The sequence below is a fragment of the Bos indicus x Bos taurus genome, unplaced genomic scaffold (genome assembly GCF_003369695.1).
Source record: "Bos indicus x Bos taurus breed Angus x Brahman F1 hybrid unplaced genomic scaffold, Bos_hybrid_MaternalHap_v2.0 tig00002881_arrow_arrow_obj, whole genome shotgun sequence".
Lineage (NCBI taxonomy): Eukaryota > Metazoa > Chordata > Mammalia > Artiodactyla > Bovidae > Bos > Bos indicus x Bos taurus.
In genome coordinates, this window is record NW_020867584.1 from 6,839 (window position 1) to 31,925 (window position 25,087).

Below are 25,087 nucleotides of genomic sequence, written 5' to 3' on the forward strand. Positions count from 1 at the left end.
AGCATATGTGTATACGCGTCACTGAGTCACACACATAGAAAAGAATTCTACTTTTTGAAATTTAGTAATATTTACCTTTTTGCCAATTTTTCTAAATGTCCTTTGACATATAATAACAATGTATGAGATACAAAATTTTAAATATATTTGTGTAGGATATGATTAATATAAAGTACTTAAACATAAATCTGTTATATTTAAATTATTAATGACATCACTCAAGATGCTGATATTCTTATTTTTTCTGCACTTGATCAAATACTCTCAGAGAAATGTTAATATGTCTTACTACGATTATATGTTTTTTCTTTTCCCTTTTATTTCTTCTAATTTTTGCTTCATGTATCTTTGTTTCTTTGTTTTTAAGGTGTGTAGTTGTTTATCATGTCTATTTGCCTTGTGAATTGTACCTTTAATCATAAAAATATTTGTCTTTGTTTCATTTAAATTAAATGAATTTTGAAAATAAAAAAATATTTATTGCTAAAAAATGCTGAACATTATCTTAGGGAGTCATAATCTTTTTCCTGGTAGTGAGTTTTGCCTCAATATTAATGGCTGCTAACTGATCTGATTGATCAAGGTGGTGGATGCTGAAGTTTGGGGTGGTCATGACAATTTCTTAAAATAAGATAGCAATGAAGTTTGTTGCATCAACTGACTGTTTCTTTCATGAACAATTTCTCTGTAACATATAATGTTATTTGATAGCATTAGAATTTCTTTCAAAATTGGAGTCAATCCTCTTATACATTCTGTTTATACAACAATATACATTCTTTGTTGTTATTTCAACAATCTTCAGAGCATCTTCACCACGAATACTTTCCATCTGAAGAAACCACTTTATTTGCTCATCCATAAGAAGCAATTCTTCATCTGTTACTTTTATCACGGATTGCAGTAATTCAGTCACATCTTCAGGTTCTACTTCTAATTCTAGTTCTCTTATTATTTCCACTATGTCAGCAGCTACATCCTCCACTGAAATCTTGAAACCCTCAAAGTCATCCACGAGGGTTGGAATCAACTTCTTCCAAACTTCTGATATTTTGCTCTCTTGCCATGAATCAAAGATTTTGTTAATGGCACTTGATGAGATCTCTCCAAAAGATTTTCAGTTTATTCTGCCCAAATGTATCAGAGGAATTACTATCTATAGCAGTTATATTCTTACAAATTTTATTTCCTAAGTAGGAAGACTTGAAAGTTGAAATTACTCTTCTGTCCGTGGGTTGCAGGACGAATGTTGTGTTAGCAAGCATGAAAAAATTATCTCATTGTACATCTCCATCTAAACTATTGGGTGACCAGGTGCATTGCCAATGAGCACTAGTGATTTGAAAGCAACTTTTCTTTTTTTAGTGAAAATTAGTTTTCAACAGTGGATTTAAAATATTTGGTAAATCATCTTTTAAACACATACACTGTTATCCAAACTTTGTTCAATATATAGAACACAGGCACAATGATTTAGCATAATTTTTAAGGATTTTTGAAATGGTAATGAACATTCAGGTATGACCTAAATCAAATCCCTTATGAATATACAGTGGAAGTGAGAAATATATTTAAGGGACTAGATCTGATAGATAGAGTGCCTGATGAACGATGGATGGAGGTTCGTGACATTGTACAAGAGACAGGGATCAAGACCATCCCTATGGAAAAGAATTGCAAAAAAGCAAAATGGCTGTCTGGGGAGGCCTTACAAATAGCTGTGAAAAGAAGAGAAGTGAAAAGCAAAGGAGGAAAGGAAAGATATAAGCATCTGAATGCAGAGTTCCAAAGAATAGCAAGGAGCCTTCCTCGGCGATCAATGCAAAGAAATAGAGGAAAACAACAGAATGGAAAAGACTAGAGATCTCTTCAAGAAAATTAAAGATACCAAAAGAAAATTTCATGCAAATTTGGGCTCGATAAAGGACAGAAATGGCATGGACCTAACAGAAGCAGAAGATATTAAGAAGAGGTGGCAAGAATACATAGAACTGTAGAAAAAAGATCTTCATGACCCAGATAATCATGATGGTGTGATCACTCACCTAGAGCCAGACATCCTGGAATGTGAAGTCAAGTGGGCCTTAGAGAGCATCACTACAAACAAAGCTAGTGGGGTTGATGGAATTCCAGTTGAGTTATTCCAAATCCTGAAAGATGATGCTGTGAAAGTGCTGCACTCAATATGCCAGCAAATTTGGAAAACTCAGCAGTGGCCACAGGACTGGAAAAGGTCAGTTTTCATTCCAATCCCAAAGAAAGGCAATGCCAAAGAATGCTCAAACTACTGCACAATTGCACTCATCTTACATGCTAGTAAAGTAATGCTCAAAACTCTCCAAGTCGGGCTTAAGCAGTACGTGAATCGGACCTTCATTCATTACCCTAGCTAGGTCTTCTGGATGACTTGTGCTCCTTCTACATCCATACTTGTTGCTTCACCTTGCACTTTTATTTGATGGATCAACTGCTTATTAAACCTCATGAACCAACTTCTGCTAGCTTCAGACTTTCTTCTACTGCTTCCTTTCCTTCCCCAACCTTTGCAGAATTGAGGAGAGTTGGGATTAGAAGGGCTTCCCTGATAACTCAGTTGGTAAAGAATCCACCTGCAATACAGGAGACCCCAGTTTGATTCCTGTACTGGGAAGATCAGCTGGAGAAGGGATAGGATACCCACTCCAGTATTCTTGGGCTTCCTTTGTGGCTCAGTTGGTAAAGAATCCACCTGGAATTCAGGAGACCTGGGTTCTATCCCTGGGCTGGGAAGATCCCCTGGAGAAGGGAAAGGCTATCCACTCCAGGATTCTGGCCTGGAGAATTTCATGGACTGTATAGTCTATGGGGTCGTAAAGAGTCGGACACGACTGAGTGACTTTCACTTTCACTTGGGATTAGCAAGGTCCTAGGAAATGGCAACCCACTCCAGTACTCTTGCCTGGAAGATCCCACGGGCAGAGGAGCCTGGTGGACTGCAGTCCATGGGGTCGGGAAGAGTCGGACACTGAGCGACTTCACTTTCACTTTTCACTTTCATGCATTGGAGAGGGAAATGGCAACCCACTCCAGTGTTCTTGCCTGGAGAATCCCAGGGACGGGGGAGCCTGTTGGGCTGCCGTCTGTGGGGTCACACGGAGTCAGACACTACTGAAGTGACTTAGCAGCAGCAACCCTAACTCTGGGTTAGGCTTTGGCTAAAGCGAATGTTTTTGTTGTCTAGAAAAAAGACCAACCCAATCTCTCCATGTCAGCAATAAAGTATTTTGCTTTCTTTATCACTCCTGTGTTTACTGAACTAGCAATTTAAATTTAAGAAATTTTGCTTTGCATTCTCAACTTGGCTAATTCATGCAAAAGGCTTAGCTTTCAGCCTACCTTGGCTTTTGATGTGCCTTCCTCACTAAGCTTACTCATTTCTAGCTCTTGACTTAAGTGAGAGATGTGCAATTCTTCCTTTCACTGAGCACTTGGAGGCCATTGTGAGGTTATGAACTGGCTTCATTTCAACATTGCTGTTCCTTGTTTCTCAGGGAAACAGGGAGAGGGGCAGAGTTAGAGGACCGACTCGTCAATGGAGCAGTCAGAACACACACAACACGTGTGGCTTAAGTTTACTGTCTTCTAAAACTATGACTCATGGCACCACAAAACAATTTCAGTGGTTAAATGAATGGTCCTTGATCACAGATTGCCACAAAAATATAATCATAAAAATAATAAAGTTTAAAACACTCTGAGCATTGCAGAAATGTGGCTCAGAGACATGACGTGAACAAATTCTTTTGGGAAAATGATGCTGATAGGCTTGCTTAGTGCAGGGTTGCCACAACCTTCAATTTGTAAAACATACAGAACCTGTGAAGCGCTATAAAACAAAGCACAATAAAGCAAGGTGTGCCTACAGAAATTGATATTAGGTCAGTGGGAGGAGTATGTCACCAACAAGATAGAACAAAATTGATTCTGATTTAGTTGGTAGAGCAAATATTATTTTTGAAGTTTAGAGAGTGAGAGAGCTCTGTCAAGCTGTGAGAATATTTGGCAAAACTATCATATAATATACTGTTAGTCACTCAGTCGTGTTCAACTCTTTGCAACTCCATGAGCTGTAGCCTGCCAGGGTCCTCTGTCCATGGAATTCTGCAGGCTAGAATACTGGAGTGGGTAGCCATTCCCTTCTCCAGAGGATCTTCCTGACCCAGGGATGGAATCCAGGTCTCCTGCATTGCAGGTGGAATCTTTACATCTGAACCTATAGAGAAGCATGGAAGCTTATGAGATAACTGAGAAGGTAGAGCAAATACATGTTTAACTTTTAGATCTATTGGAAATGGTTGAAAAAAACAGGTCACCATCTGTTGACTACTGCTTACAGCTTTTGGCAAGATGCTATAGGATATGAGGTTAGCTGGAAATTGACAGGTTTGGAAAGAGAAGGAAGAAAAGAGAAAGTCCAGAAAATGGGAAAAGGGTTGAAAAAATTTAAGTTCATTGTCTCACATAGCTTCAGGATATAGCTACTATTAAGTTTAAAAAGAGAACTGAAAATAGATCCTGATTAAAATAAATAAAAATATGGTGGAACTAATAATAATGTTTAGCAAAGAAAATTGATTTTGCCACCAGCATACAGAAGATGTTGAAAAAAAAAATGTGCCAGAAAACTACCAAGTTTTCAAGGGAATTTGATTGCCACGTAAAACTGCGTTTTGCCTAAAAAGCCTGTGACTATTCAGGCCTTAAATCTGTCTTTGTGCGATCAAGTATGCAAGAGCTGAAGGGCTCTGTGAAAAGCAGGTGGGTCTTCCAGGGGAACATTTCTCCACGCCCTTTTCAGATATGGCCACAGGGTATCAAGGACAAGAAAAAGCCTTTGAGAGGACAAACTTGGGAGTCAAAGAGCGTTAGCAAACAACTAGAAAAATAACAGGGGTTAGGGTACATTAGGCTTTATATTCCATTGTAAATGGCTTGGTTAGTTTGGAAAAGGGTGGATTTACAGGATTTTGGGCTGAGCCATAAAACAATCTCAATTAAAATATTGACTTTTTTTTTTTTTTTTTTTACAGGAATTACTCTGGATGGTGAGTTGAGAACAGGTGATAGGAGGTAACCTAGAAATAGTGAGATTGTCCAAGAAGTTATTGAAATAACCTAGAAGGACGTGGTGGTGCTCTGAACCAGGCTGAGTTGAGCAAAAGTGGTGAAAATTGCTGGGAGTCCCCTTTTACTCAGGTTGAGTCAAACAGACCTTCCCCTGCATCAGATGTGGGGTGCGAAAATGACGTGAGGGACTCTGTTTTTCGGCCTGAGCAACTGGAAGGATGGAGTTGTCAACAGTTGTGCTGGGGAAGGCCTTCTAAACAGCAGGTTCAAGGAAGGAGAACATCCTTAAGTTTTGGACATGTGAAGGGTGAGATATGCATTACTCAGGCAAGTGAGGAGGTTTAGGTGAGTTAGACGAAAAGTGGCTAGAATTCTTGCCTGAGGTCTGAGTTGACTACTTCTGGGGGTAGTGAGCACATATCACATATGAAACCACACATCGAGATAATATCAGCCAAGGACCGAGGATTGTAGATGAAGAAGATGAAAGATTCAGGGATTGAGTCCTGGGCAATTCTAACTTCAAGAGTTCAAAGAGAAGAAAATAGTTGAGGAGACTGAAAAAGAACAGCCAATGAGATAGGGATACATTCAAGAGAGTATGGAATCCTAAAAGCCATGTAAAAAAAGTTTATTAGGGAAAAAGCACATGTCATTGGTGCCTGGCACTCCTGAATGGCCAAGTAAACTAGTGTCTAGGAAGATTTTTTCAGTAGATGTGTCCATGTGGCTATTTCTTTCCAACAGAACATGAACAGAAGTTATGTGAGCTATTTCCAGGTTTTTTAGAGAATGCCTATATTTCAACCACATCCTTCTTTTTCTTAAACATGATGCAAAAATGATAATGTTCTAGGACAGCCTAATTCTCCCAAAATGGAATTCCAAAGCCTGGTCACTGGGTCACTATATGGAAGAGAGGCACAAGCCACCTACAGCAAGTGCCCAGACCTGTTATGTGAGCAGATAACAGTATTTTAGTGACTATATAGCTCAAGAGTCCATTTTAGAGTATTTTGACGTACCTTAACACAGTAAGTTAGCATGACTCTTTGTCTCAATTTCTTCATCCAGAAAGTATAGCACAACTTTCACTTTTCAGTAAGATGGCCATTTACTGACATGTTTACAAACACCTTTGAATGTTTAAATAAGTAAACCCAATGCCTATTCTAATGTAGCTCAGATTGATGCTCAGAGATCAGCATACCACTTACTAGGAACACTAAAATTCCATTAAATGATACTACACTGTTTAATTATTTAAAAAGGAGTAAATTCAAGTTATGAGGGTGGTTTAACAAAAATAAGAGCAAACTCTCTACCACATTTTCCATTTTAATATGACAGTTGAACCCATCCTGGCTTCTATTAATAAACTAGAGTGGTAGAGGATATTGTTTTTAATATTTGCCTAAATAACTTGGGCAATGAAATGGTTTCATAGAAAAGAGAGCCATACAAGCCTTTTTGTTAGAAGAGAAACAAGAAGCTGGCCATTTTGCCACATGATGAACAAAGGTTATAGGAAATTTCAGAGCCTGAAACCCAAAAAATTCTCAGAAAGCAAGTTTCTATTTCTTACTTTGGAGAAGGAGTGAATTCCAAAGACTGACAAATTTGAAGGTGTTCAATTTTGAGGTAGAATAGGAAATAGTCCGCCTTTGGAGATTTGCGGTGTGGTCAGCAAGTCCCTGGGGTATCCCTGGTGGTGTACATGCGTGCTAAGTCTCTTTGGTCGTGTCTGGCTCTTTGCCACCCCATGGACTGTAGGCAGCCAGGATCCTCTGTCCATGGGATTTTCCAGGCAAGGATACTGGAGTGGCTTGCCATGCCCTCCTCCAGGGGGTCTCCCTGGCCCAGAGATCAAACCTGCATCTGTCAGGTCACCTGCATTGGCAGGTGGGTTTTTTAACAAGAATTCCTGGTGGATGAGCCATAAAGAATCCACCTGCCAAAGCAGAAGATGGGGTTTTGATTCCTGGGTTGGGAAGAGCTCCTAGAGAAGGAAATGGAAACCACTCCAGAGTTCTTGTCTGGGAAATCTCATAAACAGAGGAGCCTGGCGGGCTTTAGTCCATGGGGTCCAAAGAGTTGGAGATGACTTAGTGACTAAACAATAGCAACAACAACACAGCAAGTCACTAGAACACCAAGAGGTGCCGTGGGATTGATTACGGGTGCAAATAATATAGCAACACACCAGGACTATCATAGTCAAGTTTAAAACCCCTTCCTTAATTACTCCTCTATATTCACAAATTATGTACCCACTATATTTTCCAATTATTTCTTTATATATCTGTGTCCTCTTTTGAGCTGAATTCAAATACTCTGGCTTGGTATTCCTACATTTGTTAAAGTGGCCCATGGTAGACCATACCGAGATTGAAGTGAACAAATCAGCATTTCTTCGTTAGATGAGGAAATGTTAATACTGAAGAGTGTGGAATAAAGGTGCGCAAGCACAGGAGGAATAAAAATGAGAAGTAGCACAAAGCCAAATAGTCTGAAACCTTACTCCTAAGACAGCCAATTTTTCCTTCCAGAAGGTGATTTTTCATAATCTTACTCTTTTCAAGACATAGCCTGTGAGACACTCCAGAACAAATAATACCTGCAAGAACACATAATTTTTCTTTTCACAATTATTCTGAAAGATTGTAAGAGGAAAGCAGGGGATCTTTTGATAAGATAGATATATTTATCAGATTTCAGGATGAATGTGCAAACAGAATAAGAAAAGAATGGACTCTAAACGACCAGAGGCTCCTCATTCCATGGTAATTCTAATAATAATACATAGATAGCTTCTGCTTTGGTTAATTGTCTCTACTTTCTTTGTTGTAGGCTGTACCAAAAATGGACTTCCTTGGTGGCTCAGTGGAAAAGAATCCACCTGCCATGTAGGAGATACAGGAGACGCAGGTTTGATCTTTGGGTTGGGAAGACCCCTGGAAGAGGAAATGGCAACCCACTCCAGGTTTCTTGCTTGGGGAATCCCTTCGACAGAGGAGCCTGGTGGGCTACAGCCCATGGGGTTGCAAAGAGTCGGACACGACTGAGCAAATGAGCACTGGTACCAAAAATATTACTATATACTCTACCTGAATTTCAGTCATGAACGTTTATATCCTATTCCCTTTCCCTACTTACCCTTACCAAGCTTCCCTGGTGGCTTAGCGGGAAAGAACCTGCCTGCCAATGCGGGAGATGCGGGTTTAGTCCTTGGTTTGGGAAAGAAGAATGGCGACCCGCTCCAGTGTCCTTGCCTGGGAAATGCTGTGGACAGGGGAGCCTGGCAGGCTGAGCGATTGAACAAGGTTTACCCCCCACCAGCCCCGACAAGCACCGTCGTACTGTCTGTTCCACATGTAAGCCATACTGTGCAGTGTTTATTTGTCTTTCTCTGGCTGCAGTCATTTAGTATATGCCCCTCAAGTCTTTTGTGGCCACAAATGGAAGAATTTTCTTTGCTTCAAAGTCTCATTAATATTACATTGTGTGTATATATGCTAATTTTTACCTTTATACCATCTGGTTTTATCTCTTATTGTGTCTTGAACTCTGACAGCCAAATTTTCACCCTACTGGATTGTAATAACAGGGATGTTGTCTGCTTTGCTTAAAACTATTTTAAAGTCACCTAGCAAAGGTTTTGGAACATAAGAAGGACTCAACAGACAGTCTGGACAGATTGATTCTACATTTCTATTAAATGAGTTTTATCAATCGTATTCACTTTAAATTCTACACCAAATGTAACTCTCTTAAATTCTGTGGGGTCTTGAAATATTAAGAACACTTGAAATGATTAAGCAAAACCTCTGTAATTAAGGTAAGTTTTATTACCATCATTTTGAAAATTATATCTTAATCCATATCAGAACAAATGTATCCTTCAGGCTTTGAAAGCTTGATTCTGTTCATAGAGAGCTTATTAGCAGAGTTCTGAAACTAGAGGCCAGATGCCTATACAAGACTATTTGCAGCACAGCTCTCATGCTGTGAAATAAAATTATAGTGTAAGGCTGATTTCATTTTCTTGCATTTGCTAATTTGCTAAGGAAACCCTTAATTTTTTTAAATATAAGAGGATTAATAGCTAATGCTATTATTGGAACATAATGCAAAAACCAATGGCTATTATTTAAACATAATAGCTAATAACTTATGGCATTAATTTTAAACTTTTATTTTTGAAACATGGCTGAATACCATGAGTTATTGCACTAATTGTCCACTGCTCTTGGAGGTTAATGGTACCTTCAATATTCAAGGATACATAGGATAAAAGGAGGGACGTTGTGTATAAAATATTGGGAAAACATCTCTACTGACTAGAAAAATTTCCCACCCATAGTTATTATCCTGAATTCATTTTTTTTTTTTTTGGTGTGTTTTTAGATAGTTCAGTAAAGCATTCCCCATTCATAGCTGTATTACTATTAAATGACTACTGCGTGATGGCCACCACACTTGGTACGCTCCATATACCAGCTCATTAATCTTTACAACAAACGTAGGTGAAAAGTCTTTCCATGTCATTTGACGTTTGAAGAAACCGTTGTTTAAAGATATTAGGCAACTCGCCAAAAATTACATCGTGAGTAAATGACAGACCTAGAAGTGCAACTCAGATCTGTTTCATTGTAAAATTCATGTTCTTCGCTTTACTGTCCTTAAGAGTTTCGGTTTTCTCAGGAGAGGTGAACTTGGTTCTCTTCAAACTCAAAGTCAAGGCAGGTCCAAGGGTTCTGTGAGACAGCTACTGGTATCCCAGGTTTATAATGAGGTTGATGACATAGGAGGAAGCCCAGTGATTGACAGAGTCTTTTGTGATGAATAGTGTGAAGAATCTCCACCTCCATGCCATGAACTTCTAATCAAACTAAGAGATTAAAAATCAAGACATACTGTATTGGTGTTTTTCCTTCTGGCTTACTTCACTCTGTATAATAGGTTCCAGTTTTATCCATCTCATTAGAACTGATTCAAATGTATTCTTTTTAATGGCTGAGTAATACTCCATTGTGTATATGTACCACAGCTTTCTTATCCATTCATCCGCTGATAGGCATCTAGGTTGCTTCCATGTCCTGGCTATCATAAACAGTGCTGCAATGACAGCAAAAGAGACACTGATGTATAGATCAGTCTTATGGACTCTGTGGGAGAGGGAGAGGGTGGGGAGATTTGGGAGAATGGCAGTGAAACACGTATAATACCATGTATGGAACGAGTCGCCAGTCCAGGTTCAATGCACAATACTGGATGCTTGGGGCTAGTGCACTGGGACGACCCAGAGGGATGGTATGGGGAGGGAGGAGGGAGGAGGGTTCAGGATGGGGAACACAGGTATACCTGTGGCAGATTCATTTTGATATTTGGCAAAACTAATACAATATTGTAAAGTTTAAAAATAAAATAAAATTTAAAAAATAAATTAAAAAAAAATCAAGACATATTTTCTGGGAATGAATGCCTATTAAGAGTGTTCGATTGAGTTTTACAACAAGTTGTGGATACAAATAATCTAAGCATTCGAGCCAATGAAGAAGCACAGATTGTGAATAAAGATACTGGAAAGTTCTAGATTCTCTCATGTTTTGAAATTGTGGATTTGAAACAAACTTTCCTAAATCATCAAGGTCCCAGGAAGCCTAATAGAGCTGTATCACTTTCAGTACCATAGATTTGCCTCTGAAGAGAATGAAAAGCAATGGGATTATTCTGTAAGGAATGAGTATTTAGTAACTCTCCACCTGTCAGACTCAGTCTTGTGCTAAGGTCTGGAGACAGAGTGCATGTGCATGGGCCTAGCACCCCTGGGATGGCTGCAGAAACAGAATGCCTTTAAAATCAAAGAGCCCGATGTACCCTTGATTTAATAACACAGAATATTTTTGAAAATAGAAGAAAAAAGAAACTACTACTTTGAATGTACATGCCATTTGAAAGATGAGTCTAGATCTCAGAAATATTTGAACATGTCTCAGAATTGAACACATCAAGGAGGACTTTCATGAGAACTAATATTTAATTGAAGACCAAAAGGATGAGCCAAAGCTAAGGGGCAAATACTTGAGGAGGGAATGCAGTAGGCAGAAACAGTAATTTAGGTAACATTCCTGAAGTGAAAAGGAGCAGAGTTCATTGGGACTGAAGGACAGAAAGCCCTGGGACCGATCATCAACCGCAGCTCCAGGTAATGTTGCCCAGCGTGTGAGGACTCCGTAAGTTTGAAAATCATGAGATGCATTAAACACCCAGTGCACCACAAGCTTTAAGCCAAGGACTGACAAGATTTAACATCTATTAAAATATCTTGACTTCAATATGAAGGAAAAAATTGGGACAAAACAAAGATCAGTGTGGAGAGATATCAATTAATATAGTATTATAGCTGTCCCAGAGAGACATGAGGGTGAACCAAATGAGTTGTATGGATACAAGAATCAGATATATCTAAAATATGTGAAAGATTTTGAATAAGTTAAGGAAAAAGATCTCTGAGTGAAAGTTTTGTCAGACAATAGATTCATCTATAGGAGTGTTTGGGAATCCCTCACTAGTGAGTGTTTCACAGGCCGTGGCCTGCAGGTCGCAGCTGGTCAGGCTAGTGCGCAGTGACCTATAGACCTGCCCATTTGTCAGTGAGTATATGCCTGCATGTGTGAGTCAGCACTGCCTGAATGGTAGGAAGATAAACAGAATGCAGAGAATAGTCATGGCTCGATTTTGATGACTTCTTTGTGTTGAGAAAAATTAAAATTTAATCAACTTTGAACTAAGATGGTTTCAATTTTAAAGAGCAAGGGATACAACAGGGCATGGAAAGAACAGATCGGATTTAAAGAGGTTAATGCAGGTGAAGGAGGAATTCTGCCAGGGAAAGCAATCTGGGAAAATGCAGAAGAGTGGATAGGAACAGTTTGCGCATAACATGAAGTTGACCTCAGTGAAGCAAAAGTTACATGACTGGGCATAGGTCTTGTTATCACATAAAAACTTTCATGTAATCACAAAGGCCTATCCATTCTGCTTCTTGAATAGTTCTGCTGTCCACACTTTTTTCTGAGGTCTTTTCCAAAGTGAGTATCTGCTAATAGTTTTCATGTGCTTAACATCCATTAATGCTTCCTCCACTGTTGGCAGGATGAAGTTTACACTCCTTAATAGCTCCAGAAAGAATGAAGCGACTGAGTCAAAGCAGAAATGACACTCAGTTCTGGATGTGTCTGGTGATGGAGTAAACTCTAATGCTGTAAAGAACAGTGTTACAAAGGAACCTTGAATATTAGGTCCATGAATCAAGGACAATTGGACACGGTCAAGCAGGAGATGGTAAGAGTAAGCATTGACGTCTCAGGAATCAGTAAACTAAAATGGGTGGGAATTAGCAAAAGAGGAGAGTGAAAAAGCCAGCTTAAAACTCAGTTTTGGAAAAACTAAGATCATGATATCTGGTCCAATCATTTCATGACAAATAGAAGGGGAAAAGGTGGAAGCAGTGACAGATTCTCTTCTTTGGCTCTAAAATCATTGCGGGTGACTGCAGCCATGAAATCAGAAGACGCTTGCCTCCTGGCAGGAAAGCTATGACAATACTTGACAGTGTGTTAAAACGAAAAGATATCACTTTGCTGACAAACGTCCCTATAGTCAAGACTATGGTCTTTCCAGTTGTCATGTACAGATATGAGAGCTGGGCAATAAAGAAGACAGAACACTGAGTAATTGATACTTTAGAACTGTGGTGTTGGAGAAGACTCTTGAAAGTCCCTTGGAAAGCAAGGTGATCAAACCAGTCAATCTTAAAGGAAATCAACCCTGAATACTCTTTGGAAGGACTGATGCTGAAGTTGAAGCTCCAGTACTCTGGCCACCTGATGTCAACATCTGGCTCTTGGAAAAGATACTGATGCTGGGAAAGATTGAAGGCAAGAGGAGAAGGGGATGACAGAGGATGAAATGGTTGGATGGCATCACCGACTCAATGGGCATGAGTTTGAGTAAACTCTGGGAGATGCTGAGGGGCAGGGAAGCCTGGCGTGCTGCAGTCCACAGAGTCAAGAAGAGTCAGACACAACTTGGAGATTGTAAAACAACAACAAAATATGACTTATGAGATCCACGGTCTGTTTGTTGCCTAACGTTCTGGCCTCATTTATTACTCCACTATGCCTCTCTTTTTCACCATGAATGCTTTAGACAGAAGAAGCTCTTTTTTCTTTCAGCAGCCATGCCGAGTTCTCTCTCATCTATCAAATACTGTACTTGACTTTTGTCTCTTCTCCCTGAGTCCTCCAGTCTTCATTTAGACATCACTTCCTCCAGATACTTTTCTTCTCTGTCAACACTGAAACGGATTTTACAGCTTCTCTCCTTACAATATCTTATATTTTATTCAGATTTTAGCAATTTTACCCTGAATGATATTTGCTTATATTTATATTTGAACCATCCACAAAGCACAACCCCACCACCAAAATAACCTGTCATTTAGTAGGTGTGTGTGTGTGTGTGTGTGCATATGCTCAGTCACATCCAGCTCTTTGCAACCCCCTGGACTGCAGCCCACCAGGCTCTTCTGTCCACGGGATTTTCCAGGCAAGGATACTGGAGTGGGTTGCCATTTCCTCCTCCACATTTAGTAGGTACTGAATACCTATCTGTTAAATAGATGATTAGCTGATGAGTTATCCTTGTTGAAAAGTGAGATTTGGCTTATTTGGGGGGCTCTTTATGAGTGGTTTTAGCCACTTATGAATTGAATAGCATTCAAAAACTGTTTTGTAATAGCAGTCAGTAGTCTCAGACCAAACCTGGCCTATGGCTGACTCATGTGATCTGTGAGCTAAAAATGGATTTTACACATTTAAAGAGTTGAAAAAATATACAATGAGATTTTATGTGGTTCGAATTAGAAAATATTTACTCTTTGCATTTACTATCTGGCTCTTTACAGAAATAGTTTACCAACCATGACTCTATAGATAAAGGTAATGTGCCATCTTTGTAAATGTTCTCTAGGAAAATGATGATATTGACATGCTTTATGTTTGGCAACTCATATTCTGAGTCTTTTTGCTCTTGCTGTCAGTGTTATGCCCTAACTGCTGCTTTTAAAAATACTATTACCTAAATTATTTCTAATTATCTATATTAGCTTTAAAAAACACAGGGAGATTAACTAAATTACTTCTTTTATATATTTTGAGCTGATATTATTTTATAGTAATATGATCTGGTATAAGCTATCAGATTTAATTGTAATAAACATAAGGAAAATAGGGAAATAGAAAATGATACTTATATTTGCTTTTTCCATAAGTTAACCTATTTAGCCTTCTGAACAACACATGAACCAAGAAATAGTTTATCTGTTTGCCACTACTTTTCTGGATCATAGACTGCATCCATCCTCACACATCAAAGTTATCAAATAAATAATTGCTGAATAAATGGCTTAAAGCTCAACATTCAGAAAATGAAGATCATGGTATCTGGTTCCATCACTTCATGGGAAATAGATGGGGAAACAGTGGAAACAGTGTCAGATTTTATTTTTCAGGGCTCCAAAATCACTGCAGATGGTGACTGCAGCCATGAAATTAAAGGACACTTACTCCTTGGAAGAAAAATTATGACCAACCTAGATAGCATATTGAAAAGCAGAGACATCACTTTGCCAACAAAGGTCCGTCTAGTCAAGGCTATGGTTTTTCCAGTGGTCATGTATGTGAGAGTTGGACTATGAAGAAAGCTGAGCGCCGAAGAATTGATGCTTTTGAACTGTGGTGTTGGAGAAGACTCTTGAGAGTCCCTTGGACTGCAAGGAGATCCAACTAGTCCATTCTGAAGGAGATCAGCCCTGGGATTTCTTTGGAAGGAATGATGCAAAAGCTGAAACTCCAGTACTTTGGTCACCTCATGTGAAGAGTTGACTCATTGGAAAAGACTCTGATGCTTGGAGGGATTGGGGGCAGGAGGAGAGGGGGACGACAGAGGATGAGATGGCTGGATGGCATCACTGACTCGATGGACATGAGTCTGAGTGAACTCCGGGAGTTGGTGATGGACAGGGAGGTCTGGCGTGCTGCGATTCGTGGGGTAGCAAAGAGTTGGACACGACTGAGCGAATGAAATGAACTAAACTGAACTGAAATGAGCTAATGACCTAGTGGAGTATTTTGGTTCAGAAAGGTTAGGAAACTTGGCTCTAGTCTATAACTAGTAAGTGATATAGTTGGATACTTTAACTTAGGGTTAGTCTTAAGGCCCATAACATTTCCATGGTTTTTAAATACGAATGCCTTTTATCTTAATATTTCCTTAAGGAACATTACAATTATGATATGTTCAATTATTCCTAGTATTAATATTGAATATTTATTGAGCTGAGGATTGTTGAAAATTTTTATATGAATAAAAACACTATGGAGTAAATAATCTTCTCACCTCAATTTTAGAAGACTAGAAATGAAGGCAGAGAACAGGACATTGCCAAAAATCAACTGTGAGTAAGTTCTGACATGAACCATCTCCTTTGCCAGAGCTTATAGCCACAGCTGTATACAACTGAAGAGTTATTTTAGTGCATATACTTACTGGTATGTGTCTAGCAGCATGTGAGGTAATGTTTGCCTAATGACTAGCTTTCCTTCATAACCATACTGCAGGTCAGTATCATTTTCCTCTTTTGGAAGCTTTGCAATGAGTTTATTTGTAAATCAATACAAATTCTATGGAGGATGAAATTGAAACTTAGAGGTTAAGTCATGTATTTACAAAAGAATATTAGTATGAGTAAAGTGGATTTGTGGAGTTGTGATCTCTAGGCATCTTATTAAAGAAATATACTATATTTTTTCTCATACTAATGTCACACAGTTATTCACTGGATGAGAGATATTCAACATTGTAATTCTTCTATTCACAATTTAATGATGAAATATACACTTGATAATTAATAAAATAAGCAATATTTTGAAGAATGCACACTTTCAAATTGATAACAGGTGAATAGCCAGCTACTTTGACTGAAGGTCATTTTAATATCTGTATCAATGATAAACCCATTTTTGAAGTGTAGAATAACTTTAGTTTGGCACAAAGAAACTTACTTGATGATATCAGAGAGATACAAGCAATAAATTGCAGAGATATTTACAAAGAATGGTTTATACTATTTTGTAGGTATATATGCACATCCATTTTTAAATAGTGTCTACATATATAGATGAGAACGATAGGTAGTAAAATGTACCTGAGCTAGATTTCTGAGTTACTATTATATGTAGGAAAAAAATGCATTTATATTGCTTACTCGGAAAACCACTAAAGGTTGGTAAAGGGATTTTCAAAAGACATAAATCAATAAGGTCAAAGTGAAAGCAATATAAGAAAACAATAAAACTGTGGAAGCTAAACTTCAGTTGGAAAAAAAAAAAAAGTGATCCTTGAACTATATGAAGTGAAAAAAGCTCTCTTTTAAGGGGGCAAGTGAAAGGTGCAAAGTAAGCCAAGTCATCACACAGAATGTTTCGAGGATGCAGGAACTGGTAGCACTGCTTGTTTTGGAATCGTGATTATTTTCTGGAAGTGTGACTAAGAAACAGCTGGACATCAGGAGAGCCTCTCTAGCTTCTCAGTATCAGGGAACTGCCTTTTATCAATTCCACAGGAACGAATAAACAGCATTTGGTAAATCCATGTCAGAATAGTACTTTACAGTAAAGCAGAAGGAAATACTGTTACATGCCACAGCATGGATAAACTGTGAAAGCTTCACGCTAAGTGAAAGAAATCCATCAAAAAAAAGACAAAATTTTATATGGTTCCATTGATACGAAATGTGCTGACTACGCAAATCTATATAGAAATAGACTAGTATTTTCCAAGGACTAAGGGTGGGCAGTGGGGGTAATGGGGATCAATTACTAAAAAAATATGTGCTTGCTTTTGAGGGAGACAAAAATATTCTAAATTTAGATTATGATGACGGATGCACAATTCTGTGAAAATGATAAAATAATGACTTGTATATTGTAGGTGGGTGAATAAAAAAGTACTTAGATATATCTCACTGAAGCTTTTATTAAAACAAAAGCCTTAGCATTTATTCTGTAGAAAAGGTGAAGCAAAGGGTCTCTGAACTAAGGATATAAGATACGGTTGACAGAAGGAAACCTTGCTGAAAATAAAGATTAACTGAATATTCATATATTGAGGCCAGTAATCTGCAAGCCCTTTCAGTCATTTAGCTCTAAGGACATTGGCATCCAGCTGTGTAATTTCCCCAGACTCTCTCTCAGGCATCTGATCAGCCTCAAAGGACGTGCCCACAGGCAAAAACAACAAGGGTTTCCCAAACATGATCAACTTGATCACCCTACAGTGGGGATTAAAACAAACCAGTCCCATGCATCCCACACACTGAAAACCTCTCATTGGGTTTAAAGGAGCACTCTTAATATAAGCAGGCAACCATGGTCCCAAAGGGCAGATAAAAGCCCTAAAACGCACAGGAGAAAAAGCAAGCTAAACAAGACATAGTTCATGCAAAGCTTAAAACAAACCCACAGAAACTACTAGGACTGATATCTTTGGAGAAATGAGAAATACGTCACACCCATGACCAGGCTTCCCTGGTGGCTCAGACAGTAAAGAATCCACCTGCAATGCAGGAGACCTTGATTCCATCCCTGGATTGGGAAGATCCCCTGGAGGAGGGCATGGCAACCCACTCCATATTCTTGCCCGGAGATTCCCATGGACAGAGGAGTCTGGCGGGCTACAGTCCCTGGGGTGGCAAAGAGTTGGACATGACTGAGCGACTAAACAGAGCACAGCACAGCACAGGAAATTCATGCAGGAATTCAACTGGAAATAGTTGTTTGAAATTAAAAACATGAAATAATATGAAAAATCCATGAATGGCTGTGAACAAAAACTACAGGGAAATCTTTCATAACTCTTTTAGGAATTAAAAGAAAAACACTCAGATAACATACAAAAGTTAAGAAATTTGGAGCATCAATCAAGACATTTAAAACCTGAATCAACAAAGCAGAGAAAATCATCACTGAAATAATTGAAAAAACCCTTTAGAACTCAAGGCAGATATGACTCAGCAATCCCACTGCTGGGCATACACACCAAGGAAACAAGAATTGGAAGAGACATGTGTACCCCAGTGTTCACTGAGTACTGTTTATAATAGCCAGGATACAGAAGCAACCTAGATGTCCATCGGCAGATGGATGAATTAGAAGCTGTCGTACATATACACAATTACTCAACCATTAAAAAGAATATACTTGAATCAGTTCTAATGAGGTGGATGAAACTGGAGCCTATTATACAGAGTGAAGTAAGTCAGAAAGAAAAACACCAATACAGTATACTAACGCATATATATGGAATTTAGAAAGATGGTAATGATAACCTTATATGTGAGACAGCAAAAGAGACACAGATATATAGAATAGTCTTTTGGACTCTGTGGGAGAAGGTGAGGGTGGGCTGATTTGAAAGAATAGCATTGAAACATGTGTATTACCATCTGTGAAATAGATTGCCAGTCCAGGTTTGATGCATGAGACAGGGTGCTCAGGACCGGTGCACTGGGATGACCCTGAGGGATGGGATGGGGAGGGAGGTGGGAGGGGGGTTCAGGATGGGGGACACATGTACACCCATGGCTGATTCATGCCAATGTATGGCAAAAACCACCACAACATTGTAAAGTAATTAGCCTCCAATTAAAATAGATAAATTTAAAACATTTTAAAAATAAATAAAATATCACAAATTAAAAAAAAAAAGAACTCAAGGCAATGGAATAAATGCTAGGATACTTGGGATTACTTAAGTAAAAAAGATGAAAAACAAGATTAAAGATGAGAAGATCATGCTCAGAATTCATACTTCAGGTAGGTGATGACCATGGGCAGTGGATTCAGTGTATGAGAGAGAATCTCAGGGCTTTGTTGAATGACTTGAAGCCAAGGGTAAAGTAGGGGGTTGAGATGATGGTTTTGAAGAAGCAATGGAAATAAGATCAGTTTGTCTTGGTGGAGCTAAAGCCCTGATCTGGAGATAAGAGGAAGTTTGGGTAAACAATGAAAAGCAAACCAAACAATAAAAAACAACTTCATTTGAGAAATTTGCAAGGAAGGCATTATCATAAAGAGACAGCCGTATTGAGAAGGTGGTGAAGGGGATTCTTGGGGGCACCTCGGGTAGACCTGAGTGGAAGAAAAGGAAGTGGAGGAGTGACTGAGACGAATGTGCCGAATATCACAGAAATACATGTTGAAATGGCAATAGTTTGGAGAACCTCCAGCTTGCAGGAGTAATTTATGTAAACTAAACTCTGAACTATAATTTTGGTAGTTTCTTCAAGAAGGGTGAGTAGTTATTGTGGTATGGAATCTTTCCTACAGTTTCTTACGGGAAACCTAATCCCAGGTGGTGGGCTTACACACCTAGAGCCAGTCATCCTGGAGTGTGAAGAGTGTTGGATTTAGAAAGCATCACTACAGACAAAGCTGTTGGAGGTGATGGAATTCAGCTGAGCTATTTCAAATTCTAAAAGATAATGCTGTTAAAGTGCTACACTCATTACACCAGCAAATTTGGAAAACTCAGCAATGGTCACAGGACTGGAAAAGTCAGTTTCCATTTCAATCCCAAAGAAAGGCACTGCCAAAAACGTTCTTTCTAACTGCTGTGCAATTGTGCTCACACCACATGATAACACGGTAATGCTCAAATCCTTCAAGCTAGGCTTCAGGAGTACATTCACCGAGAACTTCCAGATGTGCAAGCTTGATTTAGAAAGGCAGAGGAACAGGAGACCAAATTGCTAACATCAATTAGATCATAGGAAAAAAAAAAGAGAGAATTCCAGAAAAACATCTTGTTCTGCTTCATTGACTGTGCTAAAGCCTTTGGCTGTGGGTATCAAAACATACTTTGGAATATTCTTAAAGAGATGGGAATACCAGACCTCCTAACCTGCACTCCTGAGAAATCTGTATGCTGGACAAGAAACAACAGTTAGAACTGGACATGGAACAATGGACTGTTTCAAAACTGGGAAACGAGCACATCAAGGCTGTATATTGTCACCCTGCCTTTTAAGATTTCAGTTCAGTTCAGTTGCTCAGTCATGTCCGACTCTTTGTGACCCCATGAATCGCAGCACGCCAGACCTCCCTGTCCATCACCAACTCCCGGAGTTCACCCAGACTCACATCCATCAAGTCAGTGATGCCATCCAGCCATCTCATCCTCTGTCGTCCCCTTCTCCTCCTGCCCCCAATCCCTCCCAGCATCAGAGTCTTTTCCAATGAGTCAGCTCTTCTCATGAGGTGGCTGAAGTACTGGAGTTTCAGCTTCAGCATCATTCCTTCCAAAGCAATCCCAGGGCTGATCTCCTTCAGAATGGACTGGTTGCATCTCCTTGCAGTCCAAGGGCCTCTCAGGAGTCTTCTCTGACACATTTCAGAAGCACATCATGTGAAATGCTGGGCTGGATGACGCACAAGCTGGAATCAAGTTTTCCAGGAGAAATGTCAACAACCTCACATACGCAGATGACATCACTTTAGTGGCAGAAAGCAAAGATGAACTAAAGAGCCTCTTGATGAAGGTGAAAAAGGAGAGGGGAAAAGCTGGCTTGAACCTCAACATTAAAAAAACAAAGATCATGTCATTCGGTCCCATCACTTCATAGCAAATAGATGGGGAAAAGTGGAAACAGTATCAGATTTCATTTTCTTGGGCTCAAAAATCACTAGGGAGGTGACGCAGCCATGAAATTAAAAGATATTTGCTCTTCGGAAGAAAAGCTGTAACAAACCTAGACAATGCACTAAAAAGCAGAGGCATCACTTTGCTGACAAAGTCCGTATAGTCAAAGCAATGGTTTTTCCAGGAGTCGTGTACAGTTGTGAGAGTCGGACCATAAAGAAGGCTGTTCTGGTTCACTCACTCAGTCATGTCTGATTTGTTTTTTGACCCCACTGACTGCAACAAGCCAGGCCTCCCTGTCCTTCACCATCTCCTGGAGTTTGCTCAAATTCATGTCCATTGAGTTGGTGATTCTGTTGAACTCTGCTGCCTCCTTCTCCTTTTGCCTTCAATCTTTCCCAGCATCAGGGTCTTTTCCAATAAGCCAGCTCTTCGCATCAGGTGGCCAAAGTATTGGAGCTGTTGCATCAGTCCTTCCAATGAATATTCAGGACTGATTGCCTTTGGGATGGACTGGTTTGATTTCCTTGATGTTCAAGGGACTCTCAAGAGTCTTCTCCAGCACCACAGTTCAAAACCATCAATTCTAGTAAAGTAATAGTAAAAAAAAAAAAAAGAAGAAGAAGAAGAAGAATCAGGCTGACTTTATATCTAACTTCTACATATTTTATTCTGCCTTATTTTACCTTGATTTTGATTATAAAATATTTAATTCAAATGTCATTATATGCTAATGGCTAAAGTGTGACCATCTTTTCATTTAAACAATAGCATTTTGCCTTGGAGCAAGCTTTTCATTTAATTCCTTATCATTGTGAAAATTCGAACCAAAACCAAGATACAATAAATTGCAATATTGCTTAGCCAAGCCACTGCCATATTCATAAATAGAAGGTAAAATCCAATTATGTCTTGTTTGAAATACTTAATGATAAGAAAATTTAAATAAGTATGAAGTTATTAAATTCTGATGATTTTAGAAAAAAGGTTATAGATTGTAAGGGACAAACTTATTTATAATCTATATATGGTGAATTTTAGGATCCTGAAATGTTGTGTAGCATTTCTTTTACTTATAATGAAATTTATAGTAGTCATATGTAAAACTTGGAAAAATAGGGAATAGCATAAAAGTTAATGTGTAAAACTTGAAAAAAATAGACTTTTTCAAACCAATGAGAGTCATTGAATGCATCTTTTTGTTTTCTTCAAGTGTTTTTAAATGTGTATGTTAATATGTGCATTTTATGTAAGTATAAACATAGGCTATATTTAGTTTTTATATCCTGAAGCTTTAAATTTGGAATTATATATCATGAATATTTTTTCAGATCATTAAAACAGATTCTACCGTGTATTTTAAATGATTGCATGAAATTCCATTTTGTAGCTATGACACGCACCTACCATTCTGTCTATCTAGTGTGGTTATTGCTTATTCAAAATATCAGGCAAAATATGTTCTTAGCCTTTAGATTCAAAGGTGACATCACATGCTTTATTTGTGTGTGCACATGCGTGTGTGTGTGTGTGTCTCTAACAGTTGTCCAAAAGAAAGGTATACATATGCTCTTGACCTTTTCTGTGTAGTTATTTGTTATATAATCTAACACTAGCTATGTTTCTTAGAAAGATGTCAACTTCACAGAGAGAAACATCTCTAGTCACTTTTTGATCAAGTCATTATAAAGAGTTTTACATTTATGTTCATCCAGTATTATTGTTTCAGCCGATGTTATTTCTGGTGCATTTTACCAAATGAATATCTCATTTAGTTAGAGTACATTGCTAGCTTTGGAATTTGAAGGTGTGGTATTGTTGACTGAAAAAAAAATGCAAAACATGAGACGTATGACTTAAGTTTTATCCAGGCAAATTGAGACTATAGCCTGGGAGACAGCATTTCCAATGTCCCTGAGAAACTACTCTGAAGAGGCAAGGGGGAAGGTCAGTATGTGAGTGATTTTCATGAAGGGAGAGGACATGCAATCGAGCACATACGTTTTTTTGCAGAAAGTTTCTGCTAGCCTCATGAAGGTTTCTGCTAGTCAGGAGCAGAGCTCGCCATGAAGGATTTTAGTGTTTTTTCCAGATATGAGGAGACAGAGGAATTGGGCTCATGAAATCTCCTGAAATATCTAACTATATGAAGATCTGTTCTGCCAGTCTGTCCCACAGCACAGAGCACCTCATTTCTGATCTCTACCTTGAACTCCTTTCAGGGTGTTGAAGTTTAGCAACTGCAGAGGCTATTAATTTGAGCCTTGTAGAGGTAGATTACAAGTGTCAATTTTTAGGAGACTTGATCAAATTATTTCTCTCCAATAACATCTAGGACCCTTCAGCTGCACAGTAAGCAGAAGAAAAGTCAGAGCATGTGGTTCCATAGACCATTTTGAGTTTAAATATCTGCAGAGTCACTTATTACCAATTTGATCACGAGCCATTCTTTTAAGTCTTTAAAAATCAGTTTTGTTCACCGCAAAGTCCACATTTCTACAGGCAGCTTTGCAGAAAGCACGACAATCACTCTAATTGTTGATAATGATGACTCATGAAAGGAATGCCAACAAGTGTGACAATTATTATTAGCGAGATTAGGATCTGGAAGCATTAGGCCTGCTTTCTGGAACTCAACATCAGATCAGCTACAGGTAGGAGAGGGTGAGATGATCCTGCAGAGGACAGATGGTTCCCTGCGCAGGCGGTATTAGACCTGGACTCTGTCACTTTACGGCCCGGTCCACTTTTCTTCTAAACCCCATTCAACAGCAAATCAGTGAGACAGACAATTTTAATTCTATGGGCCCCAAGAAAGGGGATAAACGGTTTGTTCGTAAACACTCCCAGTGATTTTGATGAGGTAAAGATAAATCTGTGGAACTGAACTTCTTTTTTTGGTTGATGCCCACAGATGGGCACTTGATTTCGATGCATCATCAGTCGGCAGAGGCTAATGGTCTTCGAAGGAAGCTGTGGGGGCCTCACTTAGAAGCTATAAAGCCTACTGGAGTGATTCAGATCAGCATGCTTCAGAAACGTATCCCCCCACATCAGATGAAACAAATCTGTCTAGAACTTCTCAACGTAAGGGAACATCTACTTATTTACCGTCACTATGGAATTCTTAAAATTTACTTAGATTTTCTCTCAAAATTAAGGAGAAGAATAATAAAACTAATATTTTCTATATTTTTACTAAAAAGTTGATAATTGATGTATTGGTATATTTGGCTTGTACTGGTGCAGCCCTTATAAAAACCCATACACAATTTAAAATAAAAATAAGAAGAAAGGTTATGTAAGCAAGTACACGTGTGAATATTTACTATTTTGCTCCAGTTCAGTAAACACAGAGTATATACAAATATTTTAAAACAACACTTCTTTAAAAAATCATAAAGGTTTTTAGCTTTAGTTTATTTAAAAGACTATAATTTTCAGTTAATTTGAAAAGTGTAACAAGCATGTGGTAGCTCAGATGATGGAAGATACAAGAAATAGCAGTCCTTTCTTCTTCTTGTGGTTTGCATGTGATAAAAACTAGTCTTTATCTCTAATTCCAGACTAACACTGCTATTTCCAAAAGCAAAAGGAAAATAAGAAGCTAAATATTTTCTTCAAACTAACTGCACTTTCAACCAAGCAATTCTTCAGGGTACTAGAGAAAGAAGTTCAGTTTACACAAACAACTTACGCTTTGTTGCAGAAGGCACGCCACTTTTGTGGATATGCCTTTTAAGTGCATACATTTCGTGCATATATACTATGAAAGAGCACTTTTCATAGATAAGTGGATTTCTTTCATGACGAGCCGATGAGGTCAAATTTATTACTGTTTGCATGAAAGCTGACTGATACTGACTTTTGCACAATGTATGAGGAGAGGTTTTGCCCAGGTGCATTAAAGTTCCTAATGATATTGCAACATCAATGTTCAGATTTACTTTAGGCATAACATATCCCCAATCCCTAAAATATATAAAATGCTTCTTTTATTTTACAGATGTCAATATTTTAATTATAAGTCACTAATAGCTTTTTTACTAAAAATTCCTAAGAGACTTTTAAATTAAAATGTAAGTTGGTTCGATGTTTAACTGAATGTATTAGTTATAACCCATTAATCATCTGTACATTAATATGAGGGTGGCTTATTATGTGCCAGTCATTTTATAAGTGCTAAAAGTTAAGATAGCGTCTACGTATAATTAAA

General features: G+C 38.5%; 1 pseudogene; it reads right to left on the bottom strand.

The window, feature by feature from the left end:
- Window positions 1–561: 561 nt before the first annotated feature.
- LOC113888893 lies at window positions 562–24,623 on the bottom strand (annotated as a pseudogene).
- Between the last annotated feature and the right edge of the window lie 464 nt (window positions 24,624–25,087).